The 9,314-nt window shown below is 36.1% G+C and overlaps 1 pseudogene; it reads left to right on the top strand.

Annotated features, from left to right (window-relative positions):
* The first annotated feature begins 7,943 nt into the window (after positions 1–7,943).
* LOC122483593 lies at positions 7,944–9,073 on the top strand (annotated as a pseudogene).
* Positions 9,074–9,314: the final 241 nt, after the last annotated feature.

Genomic DNA, 9,314 nt, shown 5'->3' with positions numbered 1-9,314 from the left:
TTAAGGCATCCAGAAGAGTGCTAGACACAGAAGTCTCTCTGTAAATATAAGTCCCTTTTCCTATCTTCCTTGGTCTTGTAGGAGATGGTAGAATGCTGTGTTTGTCTAACAGTTAGTCTCTGGACACTGGCTCCAGTTCAGGCACAATATGGCTAGAGTCCAGAAGTTGATGAGGTGACAGTAGGATGGAATAAATACCTACAAACATTTAAAGTCCTATCAATTCTGAGACTACGATTCTGTTTCTCAGTCACTGCCTTGTCACTCACATGTATCCATTCACAATAATAGCTACATTTTACTATACTCAGGTGGTTCTAAGGTGCATTTTTTTCATATTTTAGCATCTGACATTGGGATGCATGTTTCAGTCAATGGCATCTTTGCACTGTTACAGTTTAACTGAAAGCATATTTTCTTTTTTATGAAGCAACAGGGCATCTTATAATCTATGGCATTTTAAACTCAATGAAATATAATATTGGGCACTTAATTATGTGCCAAGCACTCTTCCAAGTGCTTCATACAAATAAATTCATTTATTTCTCAAAAAAAAAAAATCCAAACTAATCAGTACTGCTATTATCCCCATTTTAAAGATGGGGAAATGAAGACCCAGAGAGATTCTAAAATTTGCCAAGGTACACAGCTAGTAAGTTGAGTGGCGATCAAGACAACATTCTCTTTAAGGAACTCCACACTATGCCACTATTTTTCAGCACCTGGTTTTTAGTTGACAACTGTGTCCCCTTCTTATAGACAACACTCGCACAGAAATTTTGTGTTTGGCAATATGATGGACCACATATTCTAAAATACTTTTCCATGAGAAGAATTTGAAAGGATTGACAAAGATGCTTGATGTTTTTTAAATGCATCACTGAACTGGCAAAAAGATAAGAAAGCTGGAGAGGCCAGGAGGAAAGCAAAAGCAGGAACCAGGGGAAAGAAGCAAGAACTGAAGGGAGTTTTTGCCCTAAGAAGATCTGCTACTGTATTCCTTAAGCTCTGTTTCACATGTGTATTGGGTAGGGAAAACTAGGCACAAAGCCTAGGGACTAGGGAAAGGATCAAATAGAGTCCAAAAGACCAGAAGCTCAATGTTAAGGGTAAATGAGAAATAATCTTCTATACAGAAGATGCAAGAAAAGTTGTATCCCAATTTCACCACTGAGTAAAGGAAAGTAAAATCTCTCCCAAGAATTAACGATCTTCATATAGGTTTGTGACCTGAGTTCACACTATCCATTGTGGGGGTGGGGGGTGGTGGTGAAGGGACTCAATTAGAGAACTTAGCTTCAAGAAATAAAAGAGTCATGGAAATATTTTTCAAGGAACAAAGGCTATAAAATATAACCAAGCAGATTTGAGAAAGAACCAGATTTGAGATGGAACTTCTATAAATTAAAAATATAACAATTAAAATGAAAAAACTCATTAGAGATCTTAATCACAGCTCAAGGATGAATTAGTGTAAAAGACAGAACAAAAGAATTGATCTGAAATGCATCCCAGAAAGACAAAGGGAAAGAAAACATGACAGAAGTAAAACCAAGGAGTGAAAAGTAGTCTACCAAGGATTTAATCAGATTTTCAAAGGGAGAGAAGAAAAAGAACAGGGGGAAAAGTGATATTCAAAGAAATAGTGGCTGAAATTTTTCTCAGAAAGTTTGAAAGACAAAACAACTTTCAAACCCAGGAATGCCAATGAATTTTAAGCAGAAAAAATACAAAACATACACAAACCATAGAAAACTCATAAGACTGGGGTGCCCGGGTGGCTCAGTCAGTTGAGCATCTGACTTCGGCTCAGGTCACAATCTCACGGTTCATGGGTTTGAGCCCCGTGTCAGGCTCTGTGCTGACAGCTCGGACCCTGGAGCCTGCTTGGGATTCTGTATCCCCCTCTCTGCCCCTCTCCCGCTCATGCTCTGTCTCTCTGTCTCTCTCTAAAATAAATAAACATTAAAAAAAAATTTTTTTTAAGAAAACTCATAAGACTAAAGAACACCAAAGACAGAGAAGATTTTGAAAGTTTCCAAAGGGGAAAGAAAAAAAGAGAGAGAGAGGAATTAGATCAATAGGTGACCACTTAAGAGCAATGATGAAAGTCAGCTGACAATGAGAAAATATCTGATTACAGAGAATAATGGTCCTAAAATTCTACACACCGAGAAACCCTCTTTCAAGACTAAGGGTGAACTAAAGACATTTTCAAGCAGGTAAAAATCCCACAAAGGAAATTCTCTTTTTTTAACGTTTATGTATACATTTTGAGAGAAAGAGAGAGGGAATGAGCAGGGGAGGGGCAGAGAGAGAGATGGAGAGAGACAATCAATCACAAGCAGGCTCTGTGCTGTCAGCGCAGAGCCTGATGTGAGGCTCAAACTCATGAACCATGAGATCATGACCTGAGCCGAAATCAAGAGTTGGATGCTTAACCAACTGAGAAACCCAGGCACCCCACAAAGGAAATTCTAAAGGATTGATTTCAGGCAGGAAAAATGTAATGCCTGACGGAAAATTTGAGATACAAGAAAGAATGGTGAGCAAACTTACTTGTAACTATTTCAGGAAATCCAAACAAATCTTGACTATAAGAAACAATTATACCTCATTTATGGGGTAAGAGAAAACAAGATAAATCTAAAATATTGCATGCGAATTCAAAAGGGGATGACTAAAGTAAGTCAAAGTGTTCTGAGTTTCTTTTATTTGAGGAGGAGGAAAATAGAGATGTAAATTAACTTCAGCCTTATTAGGTTATGATTAATGCTGTAATATCTAGAGTTACCTTATTAGGTTATAATAAATTCTATAATATCTATGTATAACTAAAAGAATATATGTAAAGATAAAAATAAATATTACCATTCAAATAAGTTAAGAGGGGAAAAAATAAATGAGTAATAAAAAAAGCAATAAAAAAGAAGAAAAAAAGAAGTTTGGGGGGCAAGCATTAATAAATAATAGTAAACACAGTAAGGAGGGATGAATTAAATCAGCCAATTGTGAGCAAAGATTATAAAGTGTGCATTACACACATACACACACACACACACACACACACAAAGAGAAAGAGAAAGAGAGAGAAGTACAGAAAAAAGAGAGAAAGTGTGCTATGTTCTGTTTATAATATACCTAAAACAAAGAGACCCAAAACAGCTTAAGTTAAAGGCTCCAAAAGATATACCACAGAAATACTTACCTAAAGAATTCTGGTGCTAACGTATTCATATAATACAAGACAAACTTCAAGACAATAACTATGATAGAAATGAAGAGATTTGCTACATAAAAATAAAAAGATTAGCCCATCAAGTAGATATAATAGTGAGGATATACATAATAACAACAACAATCTTAAAATATACAAAATAAAAACTGAAAAATTTCAAGGAAAAATGAACAAATCCAGAATCACAGGTGGAGATTACAACACAATTTTGTCATTAATTGATAGCTGAAGCAGAAAAATTATTAGTAACAGTATAGGATATTTGAATGACACAGATTAGATTTAGTGTTTATAAACAACACTGCATTCAAGTTATCAGGAATACACATTCTTTTCAAGGATTTATGAATCGTTCTTTTTCTTTTTTTTTAAATGACCAGTGACTGCTAGATCATAAGCAAGCCTCCACAAATTTCAAATGAGTGGTATCCTATGGATTGCAATCTCTACCCCAATACATATACCCCCATATATTTAGAAATTTTAAACATACAAATTAGAGGTCAAAGAAGAAACTATAACAGAAATTAGAAAACAAACCCAAATGATTATGAAAATGCATATACAAAAATAATGTAGTATACAGGTAAGTAAAATTAAAAGCAAAAATTGAAGCATTAAATTAGAAAACAAGAAAATATAAAAATTAGATTTTTAACTTCTAACAGTATAAGAAATTTTAGACAAGAGGAGAATAATTCCAAAGAAATTAGCAGAAGAAAAATAGTTAATATAGGAACTAACATTAAGCAAAACACAACAAAGACACAAAACAAAATGTACACACAAATAAAAGGATCAACAGAGTTAAAGTTAGTTTTTGAAAATACAAATAAAATAGACAAACCTTTGGAAAGATCAGTGGGGAGCGGGGGGAGAGAGATCAGAAAAAAAAAATAAAAGAAACACAAATAATCAATATTAGCAATAAAAGGGAGTTTATTACTACAGATGCAGCAGAGATAAAAGAATGTTATGGATAATATTATATGGATAAGAATATTCTGCAATATCACTGAAATCATAAACAAGTTAAATAAATAAGTTACTTGTTCTAGACAAATTTATAGAATAATACAATTAGCCAAAATTGACTCAGGAAGAAATAGATCTATAACTACCAAATAAATTAATCAGTACTTTAAAAGCTTTCCATAATGAAAACACCAGGCACAGAGAAGTTCACAGATGAGTTTCTATCATTTCAAAAAAAAAAAAAAAAAAAAAAAAAAGACAAACTCACTCAAACTCTTCCAGAGAACAAGAAAAAAGAAAGCACACTTCAATCATTTTAGGAAGCTGACATAATTTTGATACTGAAACGCAGCAAATCACAAGAAAGGAAATTCATGGGCCAATTTCATGTAAGAACATAGATGAAAATATACTAAACAAAATATTAGCAAGAAGTCCAGCTGTATATGAAAAGGATAATATACTACGGCCAAGTTGGGTTTAGCCCCAAAATTCATGGCTGTTTTAACATTAGAAAATAGATGAAGGAAACTCACTACATTAATAAGGTAAAAAAAGAAAACGTTATGGTCATCTCAGTAGATGAATAAAACCAACTTTATAAAATTCTACAGCCATTTATAATAAAATCTTTTAGTAAAGAAATAGACCCTCCCTAAATAGATTAAAGGGCATCTGCCCAGAAAAAAATATATACCATACTTAATCACGACGTGTTGAAAGCATTCCCTATAAAACCAAAAACAAAATAAAAATGCCCAGCTCCCACTAACTTCTATTCATTATTGTACTACAGATCTTAGCTAGTGTAGAAAGAAAGAGAATTTGTAAGAATGGAAAGAACCCAAACTGTCATCATTTGCAGCTGATATGATGGGCTGCCACATCAGCCAGTGCACACAGCCAAGGGAGTGAGTGCGGGCTGTATCAGGCCTCTGCTGTGCCCTCCTGTCACACACCTTACACACGACTGGATCCATCAGTCATGTCTGGAGAGACATGGCTTTCCCTAATTGTTCCTAAAATGCAGCATGAGCTGGTAAGTCACTCTCGTTGTCAATATAGAAAACTCCAAAGTACCTACTAATGAACTATTTTAATTCATAAAATGGCTTAGAAAGTTGGACAGAAAGGAATACACAATAGTCAAGTAGAGTCCTAGACACTGGCACAAACATAAAGTGAAATTTAGAAGAAAAAGCATTAACAAGAGCAACAAAAATATTTAAGGTATATAAAAATGAATCTTAACATGTACAAGTTCCTTAATGAAAAAAACAAAAATTATGAAAAGATATTAAATAGGCCCAAAATAAATGAAAATTTATTGCATATAGATATAGATACGAAAATGTAAATTTACCATAAGCTGATATATAGATACAGTGTAATCCCAACCAAGTCCTCACAGGATTTTTTCCCCTAGAACTTCATGAGTTAAATCTGAACTGTATAACCAAGATTATTCCTGAAAAAGAAAAATAAATTAAGGGACTTTTCCTGCCAGATAACAAGACTTATTTTCAAGTAGTATACACCATGTGATACTGACCCCGGATAAACTTAGAGAATCAAGTAGCAAGCCCCAAAACAGACCAAAGCAACTGTAGAAATATGATTAATGACAGTGGAGGGGGAAACAGAGGGAGTCAGAGTCAGAGCACACAGCACATCCCAAATCACAAGCAGAAAGTGAATGAGGTTATGTGTGTTGGGGGCTGAGGGGTGATTGCTCCTGCCTGGTCTATGAGAGGTGAGCTCCTTCTTGACCACACACTCCTTTCCCTGAAGCTCCTGCTTGTCCCAGAGCAAAAATCTAGTTGGTTTGAGCCAGAGAGAACCAGGCAAAAGCGTTGCTCTAAAAGTCCCCTTCTGCAGACCAAAAAGAACAGCCATCTCCAGGAAAAGCCAATGAAAAAGCTTCTGAAAATGAGAAAGGAAAGGTTAATTAAGATGACCTGGTATATGAATGTTTTAATGTGTGGTTGAATTCAGTTAGAATGATCAAGTGGGATTTATCCCTGGGATGCAAGGAAGGTTCAATGTACAGAAATCAATAAACATTTTACACCACATTAATAAAATGAAGGATAAAAAATTACATGATCACCTCAACAGATACAGAAAAGGCATTTGACAAAATTCAGTGTCTTTTTGTGAAAAAAAAAGTGTTCAACGAATTGAGTACCAAAAAACCATACCCCAACATAATAAAAAACAGATATAACAAACTCATAGTTAACATCATAGTCAATGATGAAAGATTAAAATCTCTTCCTCTATGGTCAAAAACAGTACAATGGTGCTCACTTTCAACACTCCCATTCAACATAGTACTGAAAGTCCTAGCCAGAGCAATTATTTAAGAAAAGGAAATAAAAGGAATCCAAATCAGAAAGGAAGAAGTAAAACTGGCTTTGTTTGCAGATGACATGATGTTATATATTTTTTAAAAACCCTAAAGAGTCCACCAAAAAAAAAAAAAACTGTTAGAACTAACAAATGAATTCAGTATAGTTTCAGGATTCAATATCGACATACAAAAAACAGTTACATGTCTATACACTAATAACAGACTATCCAAAAAAGAAATAAAGAAAAAAATCTCACTTATAATAGCATCAAAAAGAATGAAGTACTTAGGAATAAATTTAACCAGGGAGGTGAAAAATACATACACTGACAACTATAAGACATTGATGAAAGGGCACCTGGGTGTCTCAGTCAGTGGAGCACCCAACTCTTGATTTCAGCTCAGGTCATGATCCCAGGGTTGTGGGATCGAGCCCCACATCAGGTTCCATGCTGATCATGGAGTCTCTCTGTCTCTCTCCCTCTGCCCCTCTCCTCTACTCGCTCTCTCTCAAAAAAACAAAAAAAAGACATTGATTAAAGAAATTGAAGAAGACACAAATAAATGGAAAGACATACCATATTCACAGCTGAAAATAATTAATGTTGTTAAAGTGTCCATATTACACAAAGCCATCTACAGACACAATCTAATTCTTATCAAAATTCTAATGGCGGTTTTTTTTTTTTTTTCACAAAAGAGAAAACTATCCTAAAATTCAAATGGCACCACAAAAGACTCTAAATAACCAAAGCAATCTTAAGAACAAGGCTGGATGGGGCGCCTGGGTGGCGCAGTCGGTTAAGCGTCCGACTTCAGCCAGGTCACGATCTCGCGGTCTGTGAGTTCGAGCCCCGCGTCAGGCTCTGGGCTGATGGCTCAGAGCCTGGAGCCTGTTTCCGATTCTGTGTCTCCCTCTCTCTGCCCCTCCCCCATTCATGCTCTGTCTTTCTCTGTCCCCAAAATAAATAAACGTTGAAAAAAAAATTAAAAAAAAAAAAAGAACAAGGCTGGAGACATCACACTTTCTGATTTCAAACTATATTATAAAGCTATACGAATCAAAACTGTATGGGACAAGTATAAAAACAGACACATAGACCAGTGGAAAAAAACTGAGAGCCTAGAAATAATCACCCATATGTATAGTTAACTAATATTTGACAGGGAGATAAGAACACTCAATAAGGAAAAGAGAATCTCTTCAATAACTAGTCACATTCAAAAGAATGAAATTGGACCCCTATCCTACACCACGCACAAAAATTAACTCAAAATAGATTAAAGACTTAATTGTCAGACCTAAAACTGTAAAACCCCTAGAGGTCAATAGCAGGGGCGATGGGGAGGGGTGGGGGGAGGCGCAGCAAGGCTCTTCCTTCTCCCTAACTCCCTTGATCCTTTTCTTCTTCCTTCTGCTTTCTCTTCCCACCAGGTCTCATCCACTTCCCCTAATGGCATCCCCAATCCTACATAAAGGCATGACTTCCCAGCACCCCACGGAAAATATGGTGCAGCCCCAGAAACTAACTCCCCATCACCACTTCTAAAAAAAAACTGATTTGAAAGCATCTCCAAGTTTGAGCAAACAAAAATTTCAGGATTTCAAGCATCCCTGGTTTTGCACTGGAGACCCTTCACTACTAAGTATCAAGATGAAAAAAAAACTGGAAACTGATTGGAACCTTATTCGAAGTCACAATGGAAAGGTTTGTAGTGACAGCACCACCTGCTCCAAACCATTCTAAGATTGCTTTGTATGGGACTCCCCTGGATCCAGCCACTGACTTTGAGTTTTGAAGTGAGCTGCACAAAGACAGAGGAAAACTCTGCTGTACTTCTTACATCGTGGTTCTGAACCATGTTCACAAGTCCACCATTAGTGACCACCTTAAGTCAAAGACTCATACCAAGAGGAAGGCAGAATTTGAAGAGCAGAAGGTGAGGAAGAAGCAGAGGCTCCTAAATGCATCCCTTCGGTGCAAAAGTACTGTGCACACAGAGAAAGTGTTCTCTGGGACTTTATGAAAATGTGCCTAGAAGCCAACATCCCACTTCAGAAGGCTGATCACCCAGCAATCTGTGCTTTTCTGTCTTGTCATGTGAAGAGTAGAAGCTCCAGGAGAGATGCAAACCATAAGAGACTCTTAAATATAGAGAACAAACTGAGGGTTGATTGGGGAGAGGGTAGTGGGGGGAGAAAGGAAAATGGGTGATGGGCATTGAGGAGGACACTTGTTGGGATGAGCACTGGGTGTTGTATGTAAGCGATGAACCATGGGAATCTAACCCCAAAACCAAGAGCACACGGTACACACTGTATGTTAGCCAGTTTGATAAAAAATTACATTAACAAAAAGAAGAAGAATGGAGGCTCCATACTTAAGTCAGACCAGCTGAGGAGAGTACATCTGCCTGATGGACAGAAGAACGAGAGCCAACTTGTCAATTCACAAGGTTGTTGACGAAGAGGTTACCACCATTGTGATCAAGATAAATGTGGAGCATTAAAGTTAACAAGAGCGAAATAAAACACAAGCAACAGAAGTAAAAATAAACAAGTGGGACTACATCAAACTAAAAAGCTTCTGCACAGCAAAGAAACAGTCAACAAAATGGAAAGGTAACCTGTAGAATGGTTAAAAAAAAATTAGCACACTATATATCTGATAAGGGGTTAATATTCAAAATATATAAGGAGCTCATACAACTCAAGAGCAAAAAAAAATTTTTTAATTTAAAAATCTA

This window comes from Prionailurus bengalensis, chromosome D1 (assembly GCF_016509475.1).
Source record: "Prionailurus bengalensis isolate Pbe53 chromosome D1, Fcat_Pben_1.1_paternal_pri, whole genome shotgun sequence".
NCBI classification, from domain to species: Eukaryota; Metazoa; Chordata; class Mammalia; order Carnivora; family Felidae; genus Prionailurus; species Prionailurus bengalensis.
The sequence above is the reverse complement of the archived record's forward strand: the minus strand, read 5'-3'. Positions and strand labels throughout refer to the sequence as shown.